At 38.1% G+C, this 27,437-nt stretch overlaps 1 protein-coding gene across 2 annotated transcripts in view; it reads left to right on the top strand.

The window, feature by feature from the left end:
* Window positions 1-27,437, top strand: part of epha8 (eph receptor A8) — a 266,646-nt gene that overhangs the window by 10,621 nt on the left and 228,588 nt on the right. The window contains exons 4-6 of one of the 2 annotated variants that reach the window (XM_073917077.1): window positions 2,965-2,983; window positions 20,870-20,989; window positions 22,428-22,599. The gene's annotated coding sequence lies outside the window, so the exon portion shown is untranslated. The remainder of the gene's footprint in view (window positions 1-2,964; window positions 2,984-20,869; window positions 20,990-22,427; window positions 22,600-27,437) is intronic. The other variant, XM_073917081.1, reaches the window with a different exon arrangement.

The raw sequence follows: 27,437 nt of genomic DNA on the forward strand, positions 1-27,437 counted from the left end.
ACAATTCTTGTTCTCTCGCTTGGCAACACAACGTGGCGTCTCTCTGCCGTCTGAACACTGTAACAGGTAAAAACAGTCTTCGAAGCTATCATCCATATTAATGAAGTTGCACTGCATACACAATAGAGCGCGCTGATTGGTTTGAACCAAGTCTTACTCCTAAATGAATCCAGCACACTCCGAGACGTCATAAGGTACTCCCAGGTACAGACGTCCAGTCTACACGCTGGAATACGTGCTAAGATCTCATGGCCGTGACACAGTTTCAAAAATTAGTTTCAAACCAGAAATATGAATTTGCTCTAAATAACGCAAAAACAACCAATTTTCTCTTTTTTTGGGAGATATATGTGTCCTAATAGTGTTTATAGCAGTGTGGGACACGTATACGACTGTCAACAGCTCAAAAAATGTGTTTTGATGTTTTGTGACCCTTTAAGATATTACAATCACAACTATTAGAGATGGCTAAATTACACACTAAACAGCGACATTACACACAGCATGAAAGGTAATATTTGTAACATGCACTTTAAATTTCTGCACTTGAATATTCCAAAGCAAGTATCGCTAAAAGCCAAACTATATCATGTTTACTAATAAGTGCATGTCTGCATCACTTGCACGCATGTGTTTGCATGTATGGCATGTCTGTTTAACTCAGTAGACCTAGATTTAGAGTAGCCTGATAAGTCATTTATGATGCCAAGTACATTCATCTCGAGGGTATGGGTGGTACTACTGGTAGAGTTAGACTGACGTGCAAGGCTCCTGTGTTGCATGTCACTTAGATTTTTCTGCTGAAAGGAAGGTGGTTCACAACAAAAGCTGTTTCCATCCCTCTGAGTGCACCAGTCAAGAACTGTGCGTGCCGGCGGTTTGAAAGTAGAAATGGCATTTACAGAAATTGTACAGCTCATGCACACACACATTTAGGGTTTTCGTGCTTTATAGGGACTTTTCATAGACATAATGGTTTTTGTACTGTATATGCTGTGCTCCGGTTTTATACACTTAAACCCAACTCTCACAGAAAATAATTTACTTTTTTCAAAATTATTAATTCTGGATAATTTGAGAGCCGAAAAATGTCCCCAAAAAATTCAAAATGTACTAGTAATGCTAGACTTGTGGGAACATGTGGTGGACATTTTGGAGAAGAGGCAGAATTACAGTCTAAAAGATGTCAGTGGCCTTATACATGTAATGTTTTATCCACTGGACACCTTGATGTAAAACAACAAAACATGCAAAAATGCATCAACAATACATCAAAACTGCACCAAAAACACACAAACAATGCAATAAATATACTTAATTTGATAAAGGCAATGTTAAGAAGCTTAATTTTACTTGAATAATTAAATCTAGATTCAGATTAAAGATAATTACCTTTTACTTAATGTTTAACCTAACACTCCTAAATAAAGTAATTTTATTCATTTTAGACAAAACATAAAAAAAACATGAATAAAAAAAACAAATAAAACATCAAAAATGCTCCTTTTATTTTGTTAATTAACTAACAATACAAAAAGACCATGTCAAAGATGTCTATCAATTTCATGTCAACATTTTTGACATCTATTTGACATCCACTCCTGATCTGAAAGCTTTGAATACACATTTACACTGGATTTTGTTTTCTTACAATGCAGACTACTGTACCCTTGATGTCAAAAAGACATCTAACATTGGCAATATTTAACATTTGGCAGCAATTTTAGATGCCAGTTAGATTTCATTTTCATATCAAGGTAGTTTGCATGCATTGTGGGGACACAATATCCAGTGTAAATTTGGCATTGAAGCTTTCAAATGAATATATCCTGTTGTAATATATACACTACCTGACAAAAGTCTTGTGGTCAATCCCAGTTGTAAGAGCAACAAATAATAACTTGCCTTCTAGTTAATCAAAAAGTAGCAGAAGGTAGAATTTTCTGATGAATCATCTGTTGAACTGCATCCCAATCATCCCAACACTGCAGAAGATTCTCTTAGAATTCAGTCAAGTTAGAAGAAGGAAAAATCATGGTTTGGGGTACATTCAATAGGGGGGTGTGTGAGAGATCTGCAGAGTGGATGGCAACATCAACAGCATGAGCTATAAAGACATGTGTGCTGCCCATTACGTTACAAACCACAGGAGAGGGCAAATTCTTCAGCAGGATAGCGCTCCCTCACATACTTCAGCCTCCACATCAAAGTTCCTGAAAGTAAAGAAGGTGATCCAGGATTGGCCAGCCTAGTCACAAGGCATGAACATTATTGAGCATGTTTGGGCTAAGATGAAGGAGGAGGCATCGAAGATGAATACAAATAATCTTGATGAACTCTGGGAGTCCTGTAAGAAAACTTTCTTTGCCATTCCAGATGACTTTATTGATAGGGGATTTGAGTCATTGCAGAGATGTATGGATGCAGTCCTCCAAGCTCATTGGAGTCAGACACAATATTCATTCTCTTTCTACTGCAGCATGACTTTATGTTCTATACTGGACATTATTTCTGTTAAGTGAAAAGATTTTTGTCTAAGCAAAGTCAGACCTTACTTTCCTAATTAAATCATGAAAAATCAAGGCATGAACATGTTTTATTTTGGTGAAATAAGCGTAATCTAAAGGCCTTTGCCTTTCATATAAGCTTGGATGGGCGACAAGACTTTTTGCAGGTAGTGAATATTGTTATATTGTCATATTACTTTTTGTGTCATTATTTTGGTGACCAAAACGACATCAATGTGTGGATGCCAAATAGACGTCAAGATTTTGACATCAAATTGATTAGCATTTTTGACACGTTTTTTTTTTTTCATATCGTTTTGACATCAAGGTGCCCCCTTGGGTAATATCACTTTTATAGTGTGTTTGTGTTATTTTTAAAGCCTTAAAGCTCCAATTAATTTTTATTGCTTAAAAATTGTATTACTATTGAACATTTCTCTTTTTGTCTTCCTTACAGGTTTGCGATTTTCATGAGGGTGAGTAAATGATGACAGAACTTTCTTTTCTTTTGAATGAACTCTTCAGTTATGTTCCTTGTGTGAATCGTCTGGTTGCATCTGTGATGTTTTGGCGCAAAAACTCTCTTATAAATCTTACCAACACCTGGGCTATTTATAAACGTGGAAACACAATCCAAAGAAAGTGTGGTTATTAGATTCATAAACACATTTATGACAGCCAGATCCCTAAATAACTTGCAGAAGTGCGCTGGAGGTGGACTGATGGAGATAATGAATGTGCTGGAGGAAACCGTAAACATTGCTAAAAATGCCAAACGTCAGTATCACACTGCTGACTTTTTATCGAGAAAGAGGAGCAGGTGGAGCCTTGGCGGAGGGGTTTGATATGGAAATGATGTCATAATTAAAAGATCAGCTCAAATTCAAAATATAAACCATAAATGCGAGCCTCTTAGGCACAGCACAGATGCAGGTTCCTTGAGATAGAATTTAAAGACAGTTCTCTGTAGGAAATTGGTAGAAATTTAGCAAAAAAAAAAAAAAAAAAAAGTAAGATGTGGTAGTGCACTGAAAATAAAATGACTATTCGGTGAGGTAAATCAAACTAATACTAGAATTTAATCAATTTTTAAAAAAGTAATTTCTTTTCATTTTCACAGTTTACAATTATTTAATAGTTAATGGTGAAATAACATTACAGTTTAAAATAACTCTGTTTTTTATATATCCTAAAGTTTCAGAAAATTATTATCTTGCTGTTTTGTTCCTTTGTTGTAAAAATTATTTGACATACAGTACAAGTCATGACAACAAATCGTCACCTTGGAATTATAAGGTTGTGTCTGCGTTCTAAATGATTTTGAGATATTAAGCTTCAAATATTTGTGTAACAGTTCTTTTTCATGCATTAATTTTGATAACCTTTTAATTTTGAGAGGTAATTTTCCGGTTGGAACTATAAGGTTCTATCTGGCAAATCATTCATTGAGGATATAAAAAAAAGAATCATTTATATAAATTGGTGTTTTAATATGTTGATGCCTGGGAAAGTTAAATTTTTGCTTTCTGTAACATTTCGTTTTAGGATGATTTTTTTTTTCTTGTTTAAATTAAGCATACAAGGTTGTGCTAAATATTTTGTCCAGTCCATGTTAATTTTTATCTAATTAATATGTTAATATTTATATCATTTTATGCTTTATATGAATTGTTGAATTATATTGATTTGAATTATATGCCCATGAATAAATTAAGTATTTGCCCTTCAAGGCTTAATATCGAATTTAAAGACTTTAAAAAAAACTGAAAACGAGCATAGGAATTTACTAAACACTAAAAAATGTTGCACTGACTATATACACACAAATAAAAATATTTCACATTTAATATAAACATTTTTTTAATATTTGTTATTTTTTCAACAATGTAAAATTTAACATTTCATCTCAATGTCAAAAATGCTTCTAAATCATCACATTTACTCACAGCTTTTCTGTTTCAGGTTTCTTCTCAGTTTTGTGTGGTGCAGCATTATTTAGCAGACTCTGATTTTGTGTGATTTTTGTCTTTCTGTTCTTTCCCGCTGTCAATGGAGCAGTCTGGCGAAATGACAAAAAAAGCTGATCCTGATTGGTCCTTGTGCGTGCATTAAAAATGCTGATTGGCTCACAGAAAGAACCTTATAGATTCAATCTAGAGTTCGACTTTGTAAATAAACTATTTTTGTTTTTTAATAAAAAAGTCTTAATGTAAAACAACTTCAAAAACATCACATAATGTAGATAAGTTGTCATTTAATAAGAATATGTGAATAACTCAATTTTGACAAAAATGTCAGATAGAACCTTATAGATCTGAAGTGACAATGTTTTAGGTTATTTTAACCTATTTTAATAAGCTTATCAGGTTTCAACTACAATTTATAGTTTAAAAATGTATTCAGAATTGATGCAAGTAGAGAACTTAAAGTTGCTTGATTCAACAAATAAAAAACTAAGGCAGCAAGATTATAATTTTTTTTACAGTGTTGTAAATCACGGCAACAACGTACTACTGTATTAAAAAATGGCATTGAACCATAAAATTCCTTTGCATGTTTCCTCTTGCTGAATTGCATTCATTCATACTGGTTTTGTGGTCCAGTATCTGACTGGGGAGGGGGAGTAAGTTTACTATTGTTTTGACTGCTGGAATAGTAGATAGGTTTGCTTGAGTCGTAACATAGATCTAAAGGGGCACTTGAGTGAACGCGCGTGCAGCACTTAAGAGGCAATTACACGTCAGTGTGGCCCCGGTCCCCATTCGAGCATGCTCTTCATCCTTTTTTAATGCTGTTGAATGCAGCACGCGCTCTCTTTCACAGCAGGGGGCTTCTGGGTAAGTCACGGAAGCCCAGACTCACGCCATACAAACACCCACACACACTGCTCTAGTTCTCCTAGACAGACTCATTTCACCAGCACTGAACCACTTCTGAGGACAGCCGTCCACATGTATGTATATAAAATGAGCGTATAGACGTAAAAGGGCATGAAATTTTCATGCCGCCTTTCCTGTATTTCCTTGGAAATTTGTTGCTCTTAAAGAACTAAAGGCATAGTCCACCAAAAATACTATTCTGTCATCATTTGCGCATCCTCATCTTGTTCAAAACCTGTTTAAGTTTCTTCTGTTGAAAAATAAAAATATATTTTATAGCCATTGACTTCCATAGGATTGTCAATAGCTGGGTTTCTATCACCCTGTGTTAATGTACATGTTGAAGCATCGCATGTTCCAGGGTTGCCACAGCGGAATGGACCGCCAACTTATCCAGCACGTTTTTACGCAGCAGATTCCTTTTCAGCTGCAACCCATCTCTGGGAAACATCCACACACACTCATTCACACTCATACACTACGGACAATTTAGCCTACCCAATTCACCTGTACCGCATGTTTTTGGACTGTGGGGGAAACCCAGAGGAAACCCATGCGAACGCAGGGAGAACATGCAAACTCCACACAGAAACGCCAACTGACCCAGCCGAGGCTCGAACCATGGAACTTCTTGCTGTAAGGTAAAAGCACTACCTACTGCGCCACTGCGTCACCCACAAGAATTATTTATATTATTTATTAAATTTGTCCCCTAACCCTACCACAACCCTAAACCATCACAGTAATGTAAAAACAAATCCGGATCTGGAGTCTTCTTTTTTAGCATAGCTGATTAACCATATGGATGAAGGATAACAGAAGGCCCCTACCGGCCCATATCTATCAGCTGATAACCACTAATAACGGCCATTCAACATTCAAAGCGGGTGCCTAAACCTACCCCTCATTGCAGGACAGACTAATTATATCAAAATTGTACAAATACGAATGAGCCACTAAATTGCAAAGTTACGAATTGCCATGAGATTGCCTTGGAATAGTTTAAGTTGAGACACTAGCCCCTTTCACACAGTGATACCGGTAAATATCCGGAAAATTTCCGGAACGACTTTACCGGTATATTCAAAAAAGCGCTGTTCACACTGGCGGCATGTTACGGAATTTTTCCGGAAAAGAGCATTCACATCCATCGCAAAATGCCGGTAAATTCTGACATCATTAACCAGAAATGACCTCTAAACGGCTGCGCTTGTGTTTGTAAACATTTGACTACATTACAAACTCTTCGGATGGATCAGTATTGAGTACAACTCCAATGAAAACATAGAGAAACACTTTCGCATGTCGAGATGTTCATGATATGTGTGTGTGTGTGCTGGCGCTATGGGCACTCACGGGCACATGCAAAGCTTGAAGGTAAACAAACAACGGATTATCATAAACATTTTATCGATAATTATTTACGCAGTTAGCATTAAGTAGGAACATATAAACGTTATCTGACTAACATCTATCAGCTAAAGGTGTCTGGAAAAATATTCAAAGGCTTTTATTCTCATAAACCGCGCGCACGTCAATGCGTCCGACTGCTCTGATTGGCTAAAACAGGTGTCTCACGTCAGCCCGTTCTAGACATGGATGCGCTCTTTCCGGTAATCTTCCTTCTGCATTCACACAGCGCAGCATTCCGGCAAATTACAGGTAATGTTACAACTTCTCTTTCCAGAAAATAGCCAGAACGAATTTACCGGTATTTTCAAAAAGGGCCTGTTCACACATACAACCTTTCCGGAAAATTGCCGGTAATTTTCCAGAAAGGTCTGTATGTGTGAAAGGGGCTACTGAAGCACGTACTGTCTCTTAAACGTTATATGCGAGCATTACATTTCTGCTGCAATTCACCTAATGGCCACCGGTGTCGCTATAAACGAGGCTTTCTGAACTCCTTCAGAAGAAACTCAAATTGCACTCCACTGAATAACACGGTTGCCATTTCTGACTTTCCATTCCCAGCAGACATCTTTTTCTCACTCACTCGTATTATACAGACACGCAACAGCGTCTTGTGGGACCTGTCCTCAACCGTCGCTCTCTTCCTGTTTACTCACAACTAGCCTTAATCCTTTTATCTGTCCTTGTACAGTCTTTTGTGTGTGTGCAGAATTAGTGCCTATTTAACAATGCATCATCTCAGACACACATTTCCATTATCTGTCCTGATTACTCTGGGGGTGGCACTGTCGTTTCGGACTTATTTATAGCTGATTAACGCTAGAGAGTCAGTCTTAATACTTCAAATCCAAACGAACAACTCTTTTGTCTGAGATTGTGTGTTCAAGTGCGTCTTAGGAGGTCTGATATTAATGCTGATTATGTAGTAGTTTTGGCAGTAAAATGTGAAGAACAGCTGCTGGTGGAGGAAGTTGACACTTTAGTTTAAATACCAATACTTTTAATTATTGGCTTGTTAACTTCAAATATGCTTATATTTTGCAATTCATACTTCAAAATGTAAAATTTAACAATGTAAGATGCTCCAAATTCATATTATATCCCTATACAAGCAATCATTATTTTATTTGTATGTAGAATGCTTTCTTTTTTTAGGAAAACAATGTAAGAAATCAAGAATAATATGACCAAAATTAAATATTAGTTGCATCAAAGAACTTTGTTAACTCTTAATTTGAATTCTTGCAATCAATAAATGACTCTAAGGTCAATAAATTCTAAATGTGCTGCTTTTTAATAGTTATTAAATTAAAAGTTCGGAAAATGACCTTCTATGCAGTGTGTAACACAGCTCAGAGTCAATGAAAACATCCTGCTGAGGTTTCAATCTGAAAGTGCATCGTGTTTAAAACTATTGGTTCTTTGATGAAATAATCAACTCACAGTCGAATTAATTAATTGAGTTGGGTTTGGATCTTTTGCTTGAACGCATTGACAACGATACGATACTTCACCAAATATGTAGTACTGGATTTGGCAAAATGTGAACGCGTCTTTCCCTTCAGACACTAGCGGAACTCATCTTCACAGATGAGTAACATTGATAAGCAGCAGGCGGCAGCAGCGATCACAGCTGATCTATGATAGACACGGTGGAGAAAACTCCGCAGGCGTGCGTTCGTGTCTGTATCCAGAAGTATCGCTGTAAAACAGCCGAGAGGAGAGGAAAAGTCATGCCAGCAGGTCAAATGGGCCACAGTGAGAGAAATGGAGTACTTTCATTCTCTCAATCGCAGTGAAATGGGGGTTTCTGCTGTAGGTGTCAGTGAAAGACTGATCCAGCAAACACACACGCAGTAAAATTGTGCCCAGTTTCTGAGTTTTAAGTAGTTGGAGCATTGTAAATACTCATACTCGCCTCCCTCGCCATAGCATGAGATAAATGATATCAGTACACAATAACCGGTTATGATTATTACTGAACCGATACTGAATTGTCCGCATCTGCATCGCAGTGCACCAAAGAAAGGATTAATTTTGACACCCCAAGTTTGAGCCGTGGCCCATGGTTGCGTTGTACCATGGTTCATTTGCTTTTTTTATATGGTGGACTTTGTAAGTGCAAAAACTGAATAGAAAAACTTTAACAGACCATCTGCCTGAGGATATAGAACGAGCCTCCTCCATTCAGCCTCTTTACTTTCTTTTTACTTTTACTCTTTGCTTTACTCCTTTTGTGGATAAGGAAATGGTGTTGTACGCACTACAGTAAAGACATCCATTAGCCTACACATTTAATTTTGTTTGTCAAGCGCAAAGATTTGTTTCAAAACTATTTCTAAATTTGGCTCTAATTTCCAGCAAACAAATAAATGAACAATAATAATGAAGTGTGGTCGAAAAACTGAGTTCTATCCAAACACGCATCCTTTTCTTATGCCCCATTTGGCATACATTTCCAAAACCAGGACAGGTGGAAAAATCTAAACCTGTTTTTATTAAAACAAATATAAATACGCAAATAATAAACAATACTGCTAATAAAAAAGAAAATTATAATAAAAATGCAAATTACTTAATGAATTGAAAAAAGACCCCCCCCCCAATGACATGAAGAAGGCAAGGAGATAGAGTTGTTTATATTTATGTAGTAAATCATAACTTTTAAAGCATTTTAATCCTTTAATTTTTTTCGTATGCACAGATTTTTGTGTGTTGCTGTACGTGCTGGTGTATTAAGCGTTTGAGCATCTGTGCTACTAACGCGCTCTGCACTGGACTATTGAGCAGCTTTTAGTTGGTCAGTGGCGTAGTCTGTTTCAGCTCCTCAAAATACCGCACCAACGCACCAACGATGTGCCTTAACACACCTCTTTTCTAGACCGGCACACGTATGAGTCCACAAAGTGGCACAAATGGATTTGCTATTTAAACAACATGGTGGAAAACGTAAAAATTTGTGTTGCGCTGGTCTAAAAATAACAACAAATCACAACAAACATCTCTGCTTTACATTTCCTGCTTTATTGCGCCGGGTGTATAATAGTGACCATTATCTTTTCTCGTTTTTATGAAAAAATGGTACTTTCGTCCCCCTCTCGCCTAAAACATGCTAGTGAAGTGGTAAACATGCAAGAATATCAGCAACTTGATATGGTAGCAACCATCAAGAACATACTATCATATGAACAGAATGGCATTGTCAGCATGTGATAAACTATGCTGACAACATGTGAAAACATTCTAACATAGTGCTATATAGCATAGCTAAACATGCTATGAACATGCATCTTTCTGACAGACCAAGGCAATCAAGCTGTTACTTTAAACCGAAAACCTACAAGCTAATTTTAAAAGTACTTCAAACTTTCCCTTAAGCTTCCTTGACAAACTTTGATTAATTATCAAGGTGAGTTAGCCAGAGTTGCTCTTTTATTTGCTTCATGCCTTGTTTTGAAGGAGAACGTGTCCCCATTAAGTAAGATTTAGCTCTGCGTCATTTTCGCTTCCGTAATCATGTTATGTGAACCTTAACCGACAGGCTGTTTACCAATAGCACTCGCTAGCTATTCCTGAGCCCAGCCTGAATACAGTAGTGATGGATTCTTTTTATAGTTCACTCCATTCTGGCCTTCCTCAACCCCACGCATTTTTCTTGCACTTTTCTGCCTCGTTCTAACAAGGTGTAGCACAAATAGCCGTGCTGAGAGTATGGAGGGAAAGTCCCAGCGGGTTTAGCGAGTCCCAGAGGAGCTGTAGAAGATGAACGTGCGCACCAGCTCCACAGGAAGATGCACGTCATCATCATTATATCAGAGTCAGCACCTAATCATGAGCGAGACATGAAAAATATCCGCCCGTTCTTCTTTTGTGGAACATGAGCGACATTAACATAAAGTTATGCAGAACAAAAGAAAGAAAATCAAAAAGCTCGAACTCTGACAACGCTGAATCAGGATTGATATTAAATAATAATAATTCAGTGCAGACTTGAAGACAACTTTAGAATTTTTTTCTTATATTTTTACATCCCAGCAGTTTATTATAAAATAATAAATCACAAGGCAGTTTTTTTTTAGAGAAAAAAATGTTAGATATGCACTTAAACATTTAAATTGGTATCTCATAACTTCATTTTCTCTCACAGTTCTGTTTCTATAACATAATAACTTTTTTTCTTAAAATTGTGACTTTATCAACAAAAACAAATATATTTTAATTATCACTGAAATTTGCAAGCAATTTTATACTTGTATATATCTGTAAAAACAATCTGTAATTTTACAGTTTATTTCTGGCAACTGGGGTGCCGGAAAAAAAGTAAAATAACGGCCGTTAAATTACAGAAATTTAATGTAAAATAACAGGTTGAAATACAGAAATTTACTGTAAAATAACAGGTTGAATTACAGAAATTTGCTGTAAAAAAGCAGAGGTTAAATTACTGAAATTTATTGTAAAATAACAGGTTGAATTACAGAAATTTGCTGTAAAAAACAGAGGCTAAATTACAGAAATCTATTGTAAAATAACAGGTTGAATTACAGAAATGTATTGTAAAAACAGAGGTTAAATTACAGAAATTTACTGTAAAATAACAGGTTGAATTACAAAAATTTACTGTAAAATAACAGGTTGAATTACAGAAATTTACTGTAAAAAACAAATTGAATTACGGAAATTTACTGTAAAATAACAGGTTGAATTACAGAAATTTACTGTAAAAAACAGATTGAATTGCAGAAATTTACTGTAAAACAACAAGCTGAATTACAAAAATTTACTGGAAATTTAAATTTAAGGAAATTTCTGTAATAAAATGCTTGTTGTTTTACTGTAATTTTTTAAAATTTACTGGCCGTTATTTTTACGTTTTTTTGCGTCACTTCAGCTGTCAGAAAAAAAAACAAACAAACATAAAATTCCAGATTTTTTTTAAAACTTTATATACAGTATGAGGTGACAGCACTACCTACTGCACCACTGCATCACCAAATTTGCTCAGTTTTGTCATTTTAAATGCAAATATGACACTGTTTGGGGTGAAGCAGTCGCGTAGTTGGTAGTGCTGTTGCCTTACAGCAAGAAGGTCGTTGGTTCGAGCCTTGGCTCAGTTGACGTTTCTGTGTGGAGTTTGCATGTTCTCCCTGCTTTTGCGTGGGTTTCCTTAGGGTGCTCTGGTTTCCCCCACAGTCCAAAGACATGCAGTACAGGTGAATTGGGTAGGCTAAGTTGACCGTAGTGTATGAGTGTGGGTGTGGATGTTTCCCAGAGATGGGTTGCAGCTGGAAGGGCATCCGCTGCATAAAAAACTTGCTGGGTAAGTTGGTGGTTCATTCCGCTGTGGCGACCCCGGATTAATAAAGGGACTAAGCTGACAAGAAAATGAATGAATGAATGACACTGTTTGGCCATCATAATCGTATCAAATCGTATCAATATTATTTTTATAATAATATTTATCATTAAAATGGCTTATTAAAAGTGTCAAATAATTTTTAACAGCGTCATTAATATTTAAAGACATTTTTATTACAATTTCAGCTTGTACCACTGTAGTTGAGTTAAAATATAATCTAAATAATGCTGGTTTAAAATTCATGACATTTATAGTGGCTTCATGACAATCATGTTTATGACAGATTTATGACAAGTTTTATTGTCTTGGTCAAATTGTTATGACAGACAAAAGCAGCTCGTGATGTATTTGTATGTCAAGTTATCATAACATCATCTTTGCATTTAAATGGTCGTAAATGAATGAATGACACTTAATTGACACACATAAAATCTAATTGTCTCAATGTCATGGTTATAAAGGTTTCATGACAGTCTTATGAACACCTCTTCAAGTAAAGTGTTACCCTCAAAGCTGCTTTATAGTATGTTTTCGTTAGTGTAGCACTATTACACACCATAAACGCATCCTTAACCTTATTGTTTGATAATATGAACTGATTCATGATAATATGAACTGATTATTTTTTACGAGTCTCTCAAAACGATTCACTATACAACAATGAACTTGCTTGTGATTTGAATCAGATTCACTTATTCAGAGAACTCGCTTATTGAATCTTGAGTTGTCTTTTATGTCTAATAAATTAGTGCTTTTTTTCCTTAAGAACGCTAGATCTACTGACCTTTTGGTCATATGAAAACTTTGCTGGATAAATTCATATCATAAAATAATGATAATATTTAATTCATCAGCAGGAGGCTTTAGTTTTGCTCTGTAATACTGTGTACTAAGCTGAAGCAAATGTTTAGTGAATTATGCTCTGTTGCCGACTCCACAGAGCTGTTTCACAAGTAACAAAGTTAATAACAGGACAAGAGGGCTCTCAGGTTTAATTAAGAGGGAGCTATCTCTGCCCACACATCTTTAAAAATAGATTTCACATCTACTGTAACCCGGAGGTTTCTCTGGTTAATATGCCAAAGCTTTATCAGATCAAAGACTGAGAACGAGGAAGACACAGAAAAACAGTTGGCTGACCTCAACAGTTGGCTGAATTAATGCTTACAGATCAGCACATATCAACAGCAATAAATGAAGGAAAGCAAATTTAACGACATTAGTAACAGAACATCCTTGAGTTGGTGTTCAACTATTGATATTAAGATATGGTTCACTACAAAAAGGTGCTGGGTTCCACACAATTCCTTCATGTTGGCCCAACACAAATCTATTATGTTATGCCGAGTTCAGACTACAGGTTTTGAGAAATCGCAGACAAATTGGTGCTCATTCATTTGAGTAACAATCACACAGTGTGAACTATCAAAGAGTCCCTAAAACCTGTGAGATATTTGGCGTGCTAAATAATTGGAGCTGTCGGAGATTCAAATCTTACCGTGTAAAAGAAGTTGAAGAGAATATGTTAAATCTTGTTATGTTCACCAGCGAACAACCACCAGATTTCGCTGGTAAACATTCACACACAAACATTCACACTCATTGAACTACATATCTGCCATGTTATTGACTACAACACCCAGTCATGCCACACACTGATTGCACTCTCACAGCTGAAGCCACTCACACAATGATTGTTTGGACTATTTATACCCCTTTGTTCCACACACGTTGCGGAGTCTTGTTAACTGTAAAAATAACACTACAACGCGTTTTCCTTGTCTTGTTTCTCTGTGTTTTGACCTTAGCCTAGTTTATCCTTTTGTCCTTGTTTGCCGCCTGCCTTCTGACCCCTTGCCTGTGTTTGATTACGATTCTGGATTGTCTACATATATCTGTTTGCACCTGAATTGACCATCGCTTGCCTGATTTTGAATAAGCCTGCATTTGGATCCTACCTTCTGTTATCAGTGTCACTAATCTGTGTTACAAATCTCTTCAAAAGCCAGGTTAGCAGAATAAGTACATTTTCTACCCCACTAAAGGCTTCTTTCTCATTATGAAGTTAATAACAAATAAGGGTGTCACGGTCCTCCAAATCCTCGATTCGATTACATTTTCGATTCTAAAGGCACGATTCGATTTTCGATTATGAATAATTAATTAATTAATGACAAATTAATTATTTGTAGCCTACTGTTAAAACTACCTGACCTGCATGGTCTTTGTTTTACCCATAAACAAATCCTACAGTAAATGAATAAAGGCAAGATACACACATAATTACCACCTGTCAATCACTTTTTCTGTGGGACTGGTGAATAGGCATCTGGGATCTGTGTCGTTGTAATGGCATCGGTAAAAAAAGATGCACAACCAACAGGAACCAGCCAACAGTATCTGAGGTGTTCGCTAAAATGACTAAGTACAAGTGAGTGAAAGATTGAAGCAGTCCTCTGACTGCCTGGACCTGCTGTCTCGAGCGCATGGCTGTGAGTGCGTCTTTGTCTGTGTGGTCACGTGATGTGCATTTTCAGAGGTAGTGAGGAAGGAGGGCTGCTCAGAAATGCTACACGTCACTGTGGATGTCAAAGCGTTGTCGTTCTAAAATGCCATTTAAAAACAAAGACAGTGTAAACAGGGCCTGAGTGTGTACTTTTCGCGAGCGGATTTGCAATGGGGGCGGGCGTAGGATCGCGATGCCGGTGTTGTCTATCTGACGAACCGTACGTAATACGTACATAGCAGAGCTTGCAAAACTGTGTTTATTTTGTCGACAACACGAAGGTTGTTAACATAACTCACTATAAATCCAAAATGCTTACACACCGGCGACTTCATTGAAAGAGGAGAGGGTTTAAGTTCTGTCGACTGGTCTCCTGCTTCTGCAGTTTAACAAGCACTTCAACAAGCCTGTTTTTTTCCCGCTTGGCAAGCCAAGCTGACGTGACATGGGGGCGTGGCAGCATCGACGATTCTATTTTTTGATTTGATAATTGAAATTGAGCATAAATTTCGATCGATTTCGATAAAAAATCAAAATCGTGACACCCCTAATAACAAAAGATATACGACATATCATTGCATTGTTTCTTTGTCACTTCTCATGTATGTTTGGTTGTGAGACGTAGTTTGTGGACCAAGATAAAGTTGTCTGTGATTCACCTATTGTAAAAGTCATGCAGTGTGAAATCCACTGTCGCCGAGTCATTTTGCAGTGTAAACACAACAGCGACGGAGTGCTATCCCAGATAGTCATGCAGTGTGAAAAAAATATCTGTGTCGCCACTATGAAAATCGTGCCGAACTCGGCATTAGCTAATCTTTTTTTTGTTGTTTTTTTTTAAATATAAGTGGATTGAACATAAAACAATTAAGTTGTCCCAAAAAATTTGCAATTGCGTTTATTACTTCATTCATTTTCTTTTCGGCTTAGTCCATTTATTAATCTGGGGTCACCACAGTGGAATGAACCACCAACTTATCCAGCTTATGTTTTAGCGGATACCATTCCAGCTGCAATGGAAACATCCATTCACACACATACACTACAGACAATTTAGCACCCTACCCAATTCACCAATAACGCATGTCTTTAGACTGTGGGGGAAACCGGAGCACCCGGAGAAAACCCACACCAACACGGGGAAAACATGCAAACTCCACATAGAAACACCAACTGACCCAGCTGAGGCTCGAACCTGCGACCTCTTTGCTGTGAGGCTAATGTGCTACCCACTGTGCCACCATGCAGCCAAAACGACATCATACACTGAAAAAAACGATTCATTGCATTTACAAGAAATGTTTTAAGGTAAGTGGTTGCAAACAATTTATATGGACTTAATTTAAACAAACAAGCAAAGAAAGTAAGTTGAGCATTAGCTTACATTTTGTAAATACAATTAATATATATTTTTTCTTTAACAACTTGAACAGCAACAACAAAAGCTAAATATTACACACCTCAAACTCAAATCTAATTAACTGGCAGCAAACAGTGAACAAATAAACTTAGTTATACACTGTACCAATATAAGCCTGTGCTGTGGTGGCCAAAGCCTCATCCTGGCGATCGATCCTGGCGTTGCTGGTTGTGAGGAACTCGGAAATCTGTAACGCACTCACTGGATCCATGGTAAAGGTCCGTTCGTTTTGTCACAATCAAAGAAATGTTCAGATGGATCCAAGTGCGAGTGAAAAAATAATATTTATTTGACACAGTCAAAATAGATGCAAAGAGTGAGTGCGGTGCTAGGACTAGAAGAAACCAGGGCAGGGATCAGACAGGAAAACAGGGTCCAGTGGTAACTCCTCACGGTCCTGAGCACAGACAAATGCACACATAAACGCACGTAACGAACTGACAAGGAAACACAGAAAATGTCGCCCATATATAGGCACGATAATAAGCCTCAGCTGGCGAACTAATCAAACTAGCTGAGTGCCGTCATAGCACGTGACCAAAACAAATACATGTGGACAACAAAATCCAAACAAACCCACATGATCAAACAGACACTCCGGAAGAGCGCACAAACCTGCAACCGTGACAATACACATGTCTTTAGACTGTGGGGGAAACCGGAGCACCCGGAGAAAACCCACACCAACACAGGGAAAACATGCAAACTCCACATAGAAACACCAACTGACCCAGCTGAGGCTTGAATCAGCGACCTTCTTGCTGTGAGGCTAATGTGCTACCCATTGTGCCACAATGCAGCCAAAACGACATCATACGCTGAAAAAAACGATTCATTGCATTTAATAAAAAATTTTAAGGTAAGTGGTTGCAAACAATTTATATGGGCTTAATTTAAACAAACAAGCAAAGAAAGTAAGTTGAGCATTAGCTTACATTTTGTAAATACAATAAATTTTTTTCAGTAACAACTTGAACAACAACAACAACAAAAAAAGCTAAATATTACACAACTCATTTAATTAACTGGCAGCAAAAAGTGAACACTAAACTTAGTTATACACTGTACCTAAATAAGTTGTTTCCAGAGACGGACACCTTTCTGCCGTCACATAGAACATAGTATCATATGTCTAGCGCCGTTTCAGTGCTGTAACGGGATGCTAAATTATAGAGCGATAGCTGAATGGAGACTGAATGACTTGCGTGTCATTCTGCTTGGACTTTTAATTACAGTTTGCGTACGACCGACCGGCAAACTGCGACCCAATAAAAGCTCAAATCTCACTCGCTGCCTTTCAGCCGTCTGTCAGACGTGTGCGCAATGCATCAGGGCACAACTCCATTTCCATAGCAGACAGCCGGAGCCCAGACTGAGACATCTTATTGTTTTTCCCCCACTATGGCAAGCTGCTTTCTCTCTTATATATTAAGTTCAGACTGCACGATTTAAAAAAGTAGTGGTGTTACAGATGTTTTCACACTGCAAGACCATCTGGGCTAGCATTTCGTCCCTGCTGTGCTTACACTGCAAGTTGGATCAGGACAGGGTGGTTCACACTGCATGACTTTACAATAGGAGAATCGCCAACAACTATGTCTTGGTCCACAAACTACGTCTCGCAACCAAACAGACGTGAGAAGTGACATGTAAACAACGAGTGGTCACATAGTAAATCTTTTGTTATTAACTACAATATGAGAAAGAATCCTGTAGTAAGGTAGAAATTCTACTTATTTTGCTAACCTGGGTTTTGAAGAGAATTAGCAATTTTTCAGAACTTTTTTTCTCTTTCGACCTGGTTGTGGTATTAGTCAGATGACACGTCGAACAGACACGGGTGTTCCTGCCAAATTTACACTAGTTTTAACTTCATTTCTTGGGTCCAAATAGGCTAAAAAGAAGCTCTGTTCATTTCTCCTCAACCTCCCACTGGCCTGCAGATACCCACACTAGTGAATGCTGCTCTCTCATTGGCTGTAGGTGATCGCTGATGTTATTTTCCATCAGATAACATTTCACATGCCATGATTTGAATCACAGACAGCTGACAGACAGACAGCAGACAGGCTTTGGTTAGTGATTTCTCAACTTGGCATTACTTAGTCTCAGGATATGAACACTTGTATATGTTTATGCTATTCAGTTTACAATATAGTTAAAATGTGAATTCTAGTTATCAACTAGTAGCGGTGGCAATTTTAGACATCAGGAATTCCAGTTTAAGTCAAAACTATTATCCCTCTTGTGAATATTTTTTTCTTTTTAAAATATTTCCCAAGTGCTGTCGCCTCAAAGCAAGAAGGTCGCTTGGTTCGAGCCTCGACTGGGTCAGTTGGCATTTCTCTGTGGAATTTGCATGTTCTCCCCGCGTTCTCGTGTGTTTCCACTGGTCACTCCAGTTTCCCCCAGTCCAAAGATATGCGGAATGCGGGAATAGGGTAGGCTAAATGGTCCGTAGTGTATGAGTGTGTATGAATGTTTCCCAGAGATGGGTTGCAGCGCAGCGTAAAAACAAATGCTGGATAAGTTTGCGGTTCATTTCGCTGTGGCGACCCCGGATTAAGAACGGGACTAAGCCAAAAAGAAAATGAATGAATGAAATGTATTCCAAATTATGTTTAACAGGGCTAGGAATTTTTCACAGTATTTCCTATATTTTTTATTCTGGAGCAAAAAATATTTGTTCTTGTTTTATTTCGGCTAGAATAAAAGTTTACATTTTTTTAATAACCATTTTGAGGTTAGCCCCCTTAAGGTCATCGCACACCGGATGTGCCGCTCAGCCCCGCAACACAGGGCGCACATGACAGCTAAAAATATCGCATGCCAGACGCGCACATTCATGCCCTTTGGTGCGGCAGAAATATGAACAGTGTCCTTGGCCGTCGTGGACATCGGTGTGCGTGCCCTGATAGAAACCTATGTTTACAATTCTGAAACACATGCAGGGCCGGAGCCTCAACCCCAATGTGAAAACGAAAGTGACCGGTTATGAAAATGAAGTGGGGTGTCGCGGACCTCTTTTCCAGCGCACTATGCGCGAATATAACTGAGGACGTGCGGGTGCTGAGGGAGGGAAGGAGGTGTCGCGAGGGAGGGAGGTGTGACACTGCGCTCTCTATTCTGCCGCCCAATGCGCGGATATAACTGAGGACGCGCGGATGTCGCAGACCTCAATTCTGCCGCCCTATGCGCGGATATAACTGAGGACACGTGGGTGCTGATGGAGGTGTCGCTGACGCCGCCCTCTCTATTCTGTCGTCTATGCGTGAATATATCTGAGGACGCGGGTGGTGAGGGAGGTGTTGCGGACATAACTGAGGACGCGGGTGGTAAGGGAGGTGTCGCGGATGCCGCCCTCCCTATACTGCCGCTCTAGGCGGCCGCCTAGATCGTCTCTATGGACGCGCTGGCCCTGAACACATGGCGTTGCATGATGCAATGTGGTACGTCGCTGAGTGGCGCTTCTGGTGTGCGACCCCCTTTAGGGGCCAATCACACTGAACGTGCTTTATTGCTTTGAGAGGTGCTATTTTGAATGGTTTACCGTGAGCATTTTGCACGCTGCTTATGTGCCCTCCGCGTCTCACATTTTAACCGCCTGCTGCGCCTCGCGTTTTTGGTGTTGCATGCTGTGCGCTTGCAGTTGAAAAACGTCAACTCTTAGAGGAAAAAGCATGTTACCTCATTCGCTTCTGTTTCATTTTCTTATCAAATGAAAGCAGAGGTGGGGTATCTGTTGAAGTGCCTGCAGTGTTTGTGTTGTCAAGACAACAACATCGACTTTTGAAGATGAAGAGACGAGACAAGTGGTTGCGGTTTTGAGTTGTGTAGCGCTGTATGACTCACAAATCTGGAATTTTACAATATTATTAAATATGATACCAGTATCATCAGCAACAGTTTGCATAATACCCAACTTTTTGAGTCATTGTGTTGCGATGTAAAAGGCGCACCATGCTTATTCTTTTTTTCTTGTCAACAAAAAAGGCAGTATGGTGCACCTCGCATTTTTGGAATGTAAAAGCGCGTTCATTGCAATCGGCCCATAATTAACCTAGTTAAGACTTTAAATGTCACTTAAAGCTGAATACTAGTATCTTGAAAAATATCTAAAATATTATGTGCTTTCATCATGGCAAAGATAAAAAAAAATAAACCAGTAATTAGTATTTAGTTATTAAAACAATTATGTTTAAAAATGTTAAAATATATTATTTCTGGTAAATATAATGTAATAATTTAGGCTTAGTCCCTTTATTAATCCTGAGTCACCACAACGGAATGAACCGCCAACTTATCCAGCAAGTTTTTACGCAGCGGATGCCCTTCCAGCCGCAACCCATCTCTGGGAAACATCCACACACACACTTCGGACAATTTAGCCTATCCAATTCACCTGTACCGCATGTCTTTGGACTGTGGGGGAAACCCACGCGAAGGCAGGGAGAACATGCAAACTCCACACAGAAACACCAACTGAGCCGAGGCTCGAACCAGCGACCTTTTTGCTGTGAGGCAACAGCACTACCTATTGCGCCACTGCCTCGCCACATATATACTTGAATGCAAAAACAGCTTGCCATATAGTCGTCCTCACAGCACTCAACCCACAGTTAAGATATCTTGTTAGTAGATAACAAGCGGTCTCTGCTGGGATTTCGATAGGCACACTTTTATTCCACCAGAGGATGTAGAAGAAGTAGTGTGGGGAGAAAAAAAAGCATGTGCAGGAGAAAAAAAATGAAAAGAGCTCGCTGTCAATTATCTTCCCTCCACCAGGCTCCAGGAGAAAGGGAGCGGGTAATGTTGGGTCCTGAGCTGCGGGCTGTCCATCAAGGCCCGGTTCGCGCCAGCTCTGCCAGCCCTGAAAAATGGATGGGAGCAGGAGCGCAGTGAAAGGTATTGTGAGTCACAGAGAAGAGGGAGAAGAAAGAGCCTGTCCTTTTGACTCGTGTTAAAGGCGTCTGTGTCCACATCTGTTCAGAGGAGACCACACTGGAGCCGCTGCACATTTGTGCCTGCTCATAACTGGCTGATAACATGCACTTATTATCTTATGGAGATAATATTCAAAACATAAACAGAAGCCCAGTAACCCTAAGTAGTCAATTTCACATCATTTATGCATCTTGACAAACTAGGTTTATGTCTTTGCGTGTTTTTTTTTTTTTTTGTAATGCTTTAGTTGAAGTACCAGCGGCATGGTGGCATAGTGGTTAGCACCGTCATCTCAAAGCAAGAAGGTTGCTGGTTTGAGTCCTGGCTGGGCCAGTTAACGTTTCTGTGTGTAGTTTAGATGTTCTCTCCGTGTTGTTGTGGGTTTCCTCCGTGTGCTCTGGTTTCCTCCACAGTCCATACGTATGCGTTATAGGTGTATTGGGTAAACTAAATTGACCATTGTGTACGAATGTGTGTGAATGTGAGAGTGTATGGGTGTTTCTCAGTACTGGGTTGGGGCTGGAATTAGTGTTGGGTCAATAGACGATGCCATCGTCCATTGCCGATGGCTGATAGATATCATGATGCTGATCTGGCATTACGATCCTCCACCCCACCCCCGTCGCAGCAGCAACCCGATCACAAAAAATACACACTCGGGCCCCGTTTGCACTAATATGTCTTAGCATTTTAGAATGAAAACAATTCACGTCCACACTGGCGTTTTATCTAGCATTTCTGAAAATATCTCTGTCCACACTATACTGCTGAAAATGAACATCGTGTGACCCAATCCACACACACACATACACTCTGTCATGCACTGCAGCATATGCATGCATCTGAGCTCCAGGCAGTCAGCGGGTGTTTTGAGCACAACCCCAGAGAGCAGTGCACTTCGGACAGTTTATTAAGGATGTACCGCTTGATCGCATCACACTATAGTTGTTAAAGGTGATATTTAATTAATGTAACAAATGTAAAACTCCACTGTACAGTCTTCATTGTATAAATAATTAAATGCAGTAAAAACAATTATTTCTTGTTTCCAAATCGTTTAAATTAATTTAAAATCGCTGGAAATCCTGCAATTGGAACTTGTGCATCCCTATTTGCGTTCTTTATAGTTTTGAGGTTGATGAAATAATTATTATTTGTGAGCTGTGCTGGGAAAAAGTGTTATATTACAATCTAAAAAGTAACCAAATGTGTTAGTTACTTTTAAGTAAAGTACTTTGAAAGTAATTTTACATATATTAAGAGTTAGATGGAATTAAAAACTGTGTTTGTGAGTGACATGATTAATGCCATTTTGCATACCAACAAAAGTGTATTATGTTAATATGAAACAATTATGTGTATTGATTTATTTGCACTGTGCTTGTTATTGTAATTGAAGGACGATGGACAATGGAGTTGAGGATCCACGTGGTGTTTATTAGAAACAGCAGTCAGACAGGCAAGAGTCAAAACAGGGACAAAATGATACATACAGAGAAATCCAGATGCATCGCCAGGTAACAGGCAGATGGTCAAAGACAGGCAGCAGGCAGGATAAACAATAAAACAAGGTAAGGGTCTAATGTAACATGGTGTAAACTAAACAAGACTCAGCAGAGTGTGTGCGTGTGTGTGCATGCGTGTGTGTGTGTGTGTGTGCGCTGTATATTTAGTCTTTAAGCAGCTCCCGGTGTGTAATCAAAGGAAAACTGGAACAGGTGTGTGTGGTGCATGACAGGATTTGTGGTCCAGTTATGGACAGTTGTAGTTAAAAGTTACTATATAGTTGGAAATAGTTCACTTAAATGTTTTAATTTTTATGTACAAAATCAGGGGTTAGATGGAAGATTTGTTATGCATTTCATGTGGTTTTATTGGCAGTGTGTGAACAGCTTTTAGAAACATGAAAAACAGAACTCAAAATTTCATCATGATTATTTTGGCTCCAAAAAGAGAATCACCAGTGTGAAAATCAGTGTCCTGAAGCAGAATTAGTTGAGAGACTGATTGATTGACTGCACTGGGGTGAACCGTGTGATTCATCCCCAATCTTGATCTTGGTCATCCTAAATCATTTAAGGTCTGTGCATTTAATTTATGGTCCATCTAAGTGGGTTTTGATAAATAATAAAAGACAAAAGATCAAGCAAAGGCGGAGAGCAATTCAGATCATGATAAAAGAGATGGATGACACAAGAACTGCTTCTGTAGTACTTACACCCCCCCCCTTTTGAAGTCAATGTGAAATCAGGACCTTTATTCATTAAAGAGGCTGTATTTTCCTTTAGTGTGTAATGTATCTTCTGTGCATGTGTAAGATCTGCATAGTTACAAAAAAAACCCTCAGATTTCCACAAGGGGGATTTATACTGTCTAAGAGAAAACTTTCATAAATATTATGTGGCATATTAGAAATACCCTTCGAAAAGCAAGTGCAAAAAAACAAGGCTTCACAAAAACACTTGGTTTTTATTTTATTTTTTTATTTTTTATTTTAAGTTTTTTGGGAATATGAGTGTTTTGAGTGTATGACTCCCCTAGAGTTAAACAGTTGAATTTTAGCATTTTTAAGTATGTTCTGCCAATCAACAAGTCTGTTGAGCACTTTTAGCTTAGCCCCAATAAATAGTCAAACATGTCATACCTCCGTTTTCTCTCGATTTCAGCGTCCCTCCACCACCCCAACTCCACACTATTAAACCAGATACCTATTTAAATTTTGAGGGGGAGCGTTCTGGAGCCAGGCTAGACACTGCGCTCGGACCCTATCTCTCTTTATCCTGATAAGGGGAGTAACACGAGTTAGGGTGTCTTCCCGTGCTCAGAGCCTAAACGATTCATTCTTGAAAAAAGGCAGGAGAGCTGTGTGCATGTGCACATTTGAATCACGTCGGGCTGTAAACAGGTTAGGGTTTTAAAAAAACTGTCAATCAAAATGTAATTGTCAAGCTCAGGCCGAATTCTGTTCGGCCTAACTTTTAAGGCCTGATTATACAGCTCTAACTCCTATGTCAAGTTGTGGTGGGCCTCAAAATGGGAGTGATTTGGATGCTATTTTAACATTAGGAAATTTTTAAAAAGAGAATTATTGTCTTTATATCACCCTAATATGCGTGTGGACACATTATACCTACACAAAGTTCTGTCCAAACAGCTTACAAAAGAAGATTTTCATCATAGGTGCCATTTAAAGTTAGACTCTAAAGTGTTTGTTAGATATTTAAGGAAATTGCCAGGTGCAAGATTAACACCGGTAACTGGAAGGTTTGTAAAAGTGTTCTCAAATTCTAATCAGTTTTCTTTTTTAAATGTCTCATTTAAACAGTTTTAATGCTGTGCTTCAAAAAATATGTAAAATATATGTAAAACACATTCTGAAGCTCAATCAGAGAGTTTCAGAGAGAGATGAGTGCAAAAGGAAATGTCATTATAATGTACAGTATGTGAAAAATGTTTTTTTTTTTTTTTTTAACATTAAAGCAATCTAGTATACCCAGTGAACCAAATAATTACCTTTTTAAAAGAGCATCATGTGGCCTCTATAAGCAATTTTGTCATGGCGTTAGAGAAAAGTTGGGAAATCAAAAGTCAAACTCAAAAGTCAGAATTCATATTTTCCTACTGCATATTTCCCCCCCATCCGCCTCTCCGCTTTTCCAGGCCAATTATTATTCTGAAACAAATCCAGCAGTCCATCAGGTGCCAAATGACCGAAATGTGAACTTGATTCATTACTGATACTGCATCTAAAATTAAGCAAATGCTTATAGGCTTTATAATAAGAGGGCAGCAGTGAACGCTTTGCTTTGTGCACGCCGGCTCCCAAGAGCACCCCAGTATCAATGATGTACAAACCAATTAATTCATAAGGAATCTCTCTGAGAATTTATGGACTAGGATGACTTCATCATTGCTTATAATTACTTTCATAGCCCTTGGGTTGCTTCTAAATGAGCGAAAACCACAGAAAATAAAGTATGGTGTGTCAAGGAAAGATGTACTTTCTAACATGGCTAAGTCTGAGGAAGCAGTGCTAATGCATGGATTCGGAAACTTCACGCTGCCCCTGTCAAAACAAAACCTGAGGTAATCAGTCTTTCAGTGTCCAAACTTATGCAAAATACCTGGTTGAGATGTTTAATGTATGCCTGTGACTATGTTGAGGATGTTGTCGCTTGTGTCAAAGCCAAATGTAGCATATGTTAGCAGACATGCTACGCTCAGACTTATTTTCCAGCCTTAGGGTTGCTGTGGAAGAACAGATTTGATTTAAAGACTTGCCTTCTAATTCATGAAGTGGAAAAAACATCGCCTGAGAGATAACAAAGGACCAGGGAACACTCTTTCCCTGCAAATTGAATGTCGTTTGTGTTTTTGCACATTGCCTCAGTTGTCCTCTTCGGCAAACTTTTGGCTTCGGGCGACCAAAAGACAATACAAACAAGAGTGCAAAAAAGGAGGAAGCAACACAAACGTCTGGTTTTGAGTCCTTTGAGGTCGACGCCAAACCTTCCCATCTTTCCCTCAAGGTTCAGACGACACATCGACAGCGAAAAACGAAGCTCTTGGGTTAATTATTTCATCGAGCAGATGCTACACTTTCGTGGCTTTGGGTTTTATAGAATTCTTTTTTATCTGGCAAATCCCTGTAGTGTAATTACAGCGGTAAAACCATTTACTCATTAGCATAGTTATGTAATCTGAACTAATGAACTGTGCTGGAATCACAGTGAAAGTGAGAGCGGTGCACTTCTGATGACTGCTGTGCGTTTCTGGTTTTGTAAGACATCAGAGATGTTCATATACCAGTAAGAAACATGCTAAGCTATTTGCAGGTACAGTTGAAGTCAGAAATTTTAGCCCTCTTGAATTATTACCCCCCCCCCCCCCCCCACCCACCTTGTATATTTTTCCCCGATTTCTGTTAAATGGAGAGATTTATTCACACATTTCTATACATGATAGTTTTAATAACTCATTTCTAATAACTGATTTCTTTCACAATGACATAAATAATATTTGACTAGATATTTTTTTTTGGATACTAGTATTCAGCTTAAAGTGACATTTAAAGGCTTAACTAGGTTAATTAGTGTCCGAAATTGCCTACTACTCAATAGGTACTACATTTGAATTTGAATTTACTACGCGACCATTAGAAAAGTACATTCTATACAGTATGAATGTGAGTAGTATGAATGGAATAGGCATGGGCTGGTGTAAGTTTCTGACGGTTTGATAACCTTGAATAAAAATACCTCGGTATCATGGTATTGTGATTATTGCTCTAAAATAAGTAATGCCTGGGTAAAACAAACAAACAAAAAACTTTGTTACCCATTGAAAGCTATGTATTTTATTTTAAGAAACATTTATAATATTTCATAACAGTAAACATTCGTTCATTTTCTTTTCGGCTTAGTCTCTTCTTTAATCTGTGGTCGCCACAGCGAAATAAATCGCCAACTTATCCAGTGGATGCCCTTCTGCAACCCATCACTGGGAAACACTTATACACTCTCATTCACACACAGACACTACGGACAATTTAGCTTTCCCAATTCACCTATAGTAAACATGCCAGGCTAAATAATTAAAATAAGTTATTGACTTCTTCTCTTTTCATTAGTTTCAAACACATAAACAACACATAAAAAACTTGCATATACCTTGGGAACGGTATAACAGAACATTTTAGCGGTATTTAAACCTTGAGTTTTTGAAACTACGATAAAATTTGAAACCGGTTATCGTCCCAGGCCTAGAATAGAACTCTGTGTTCTGGACGTACTACTGTACATCCACCATTTCTCATTATCACCTGTGTCAGTTGTATCGCCTCACTCTTATTCATGAATTCTCTCACGTGGCCTCAATGGATAGCGTAGCATCTATCGGATGCGCACTTCAGAATCTCACCATAAATAGTAGGCCACTTCTAGCATACTTCTATGAATTTGGACATAGTACTGTTTTAACTACTTCATGAAAGTATGTGATTTCGGATGCAGCCATTGATAACTATGGTTTGTTCTGTAGACAATCGGGGAAAAACTATTGTGTAAGGGAGCTAATAATTTAGACCTTAAAATATTTTTTTAAAAATTAAAAACTGCTTTTATTCTAGCCAAAAATAAAATATAACTCATAATATTATTAATATTATAGGAAATACTAATAGTGATTTTCAAAAAAAGTGTGATTTAATTAGTGAATTTTTTGTAATCAATTGACAGCACTAATATGTATGTATGTATGTATGTGTATGTATATATATATATATATATATATATATATATATATATATATATATATATATATATATATATATATATATATATATATATATATATATATATATATATATATATATATATATATGTGTGTGTGTGTGTGTGTGTGTGTATAT

The sequence above is a fragment of the Danio rerio genome, chromosome 11 (genome assembly GCF_049306965.1).
Source record: "Danio rerio strain Tuebingen ecotype United States chromosome 11, GRCz12tu, whole genome shotgun sequence".
Classification (NCBI taxonomy): Eukaryota; Metazoa; Chordata; class Actinopteri; order Cypriniformes; family Danionidae; genus Danio; species Danio rerio.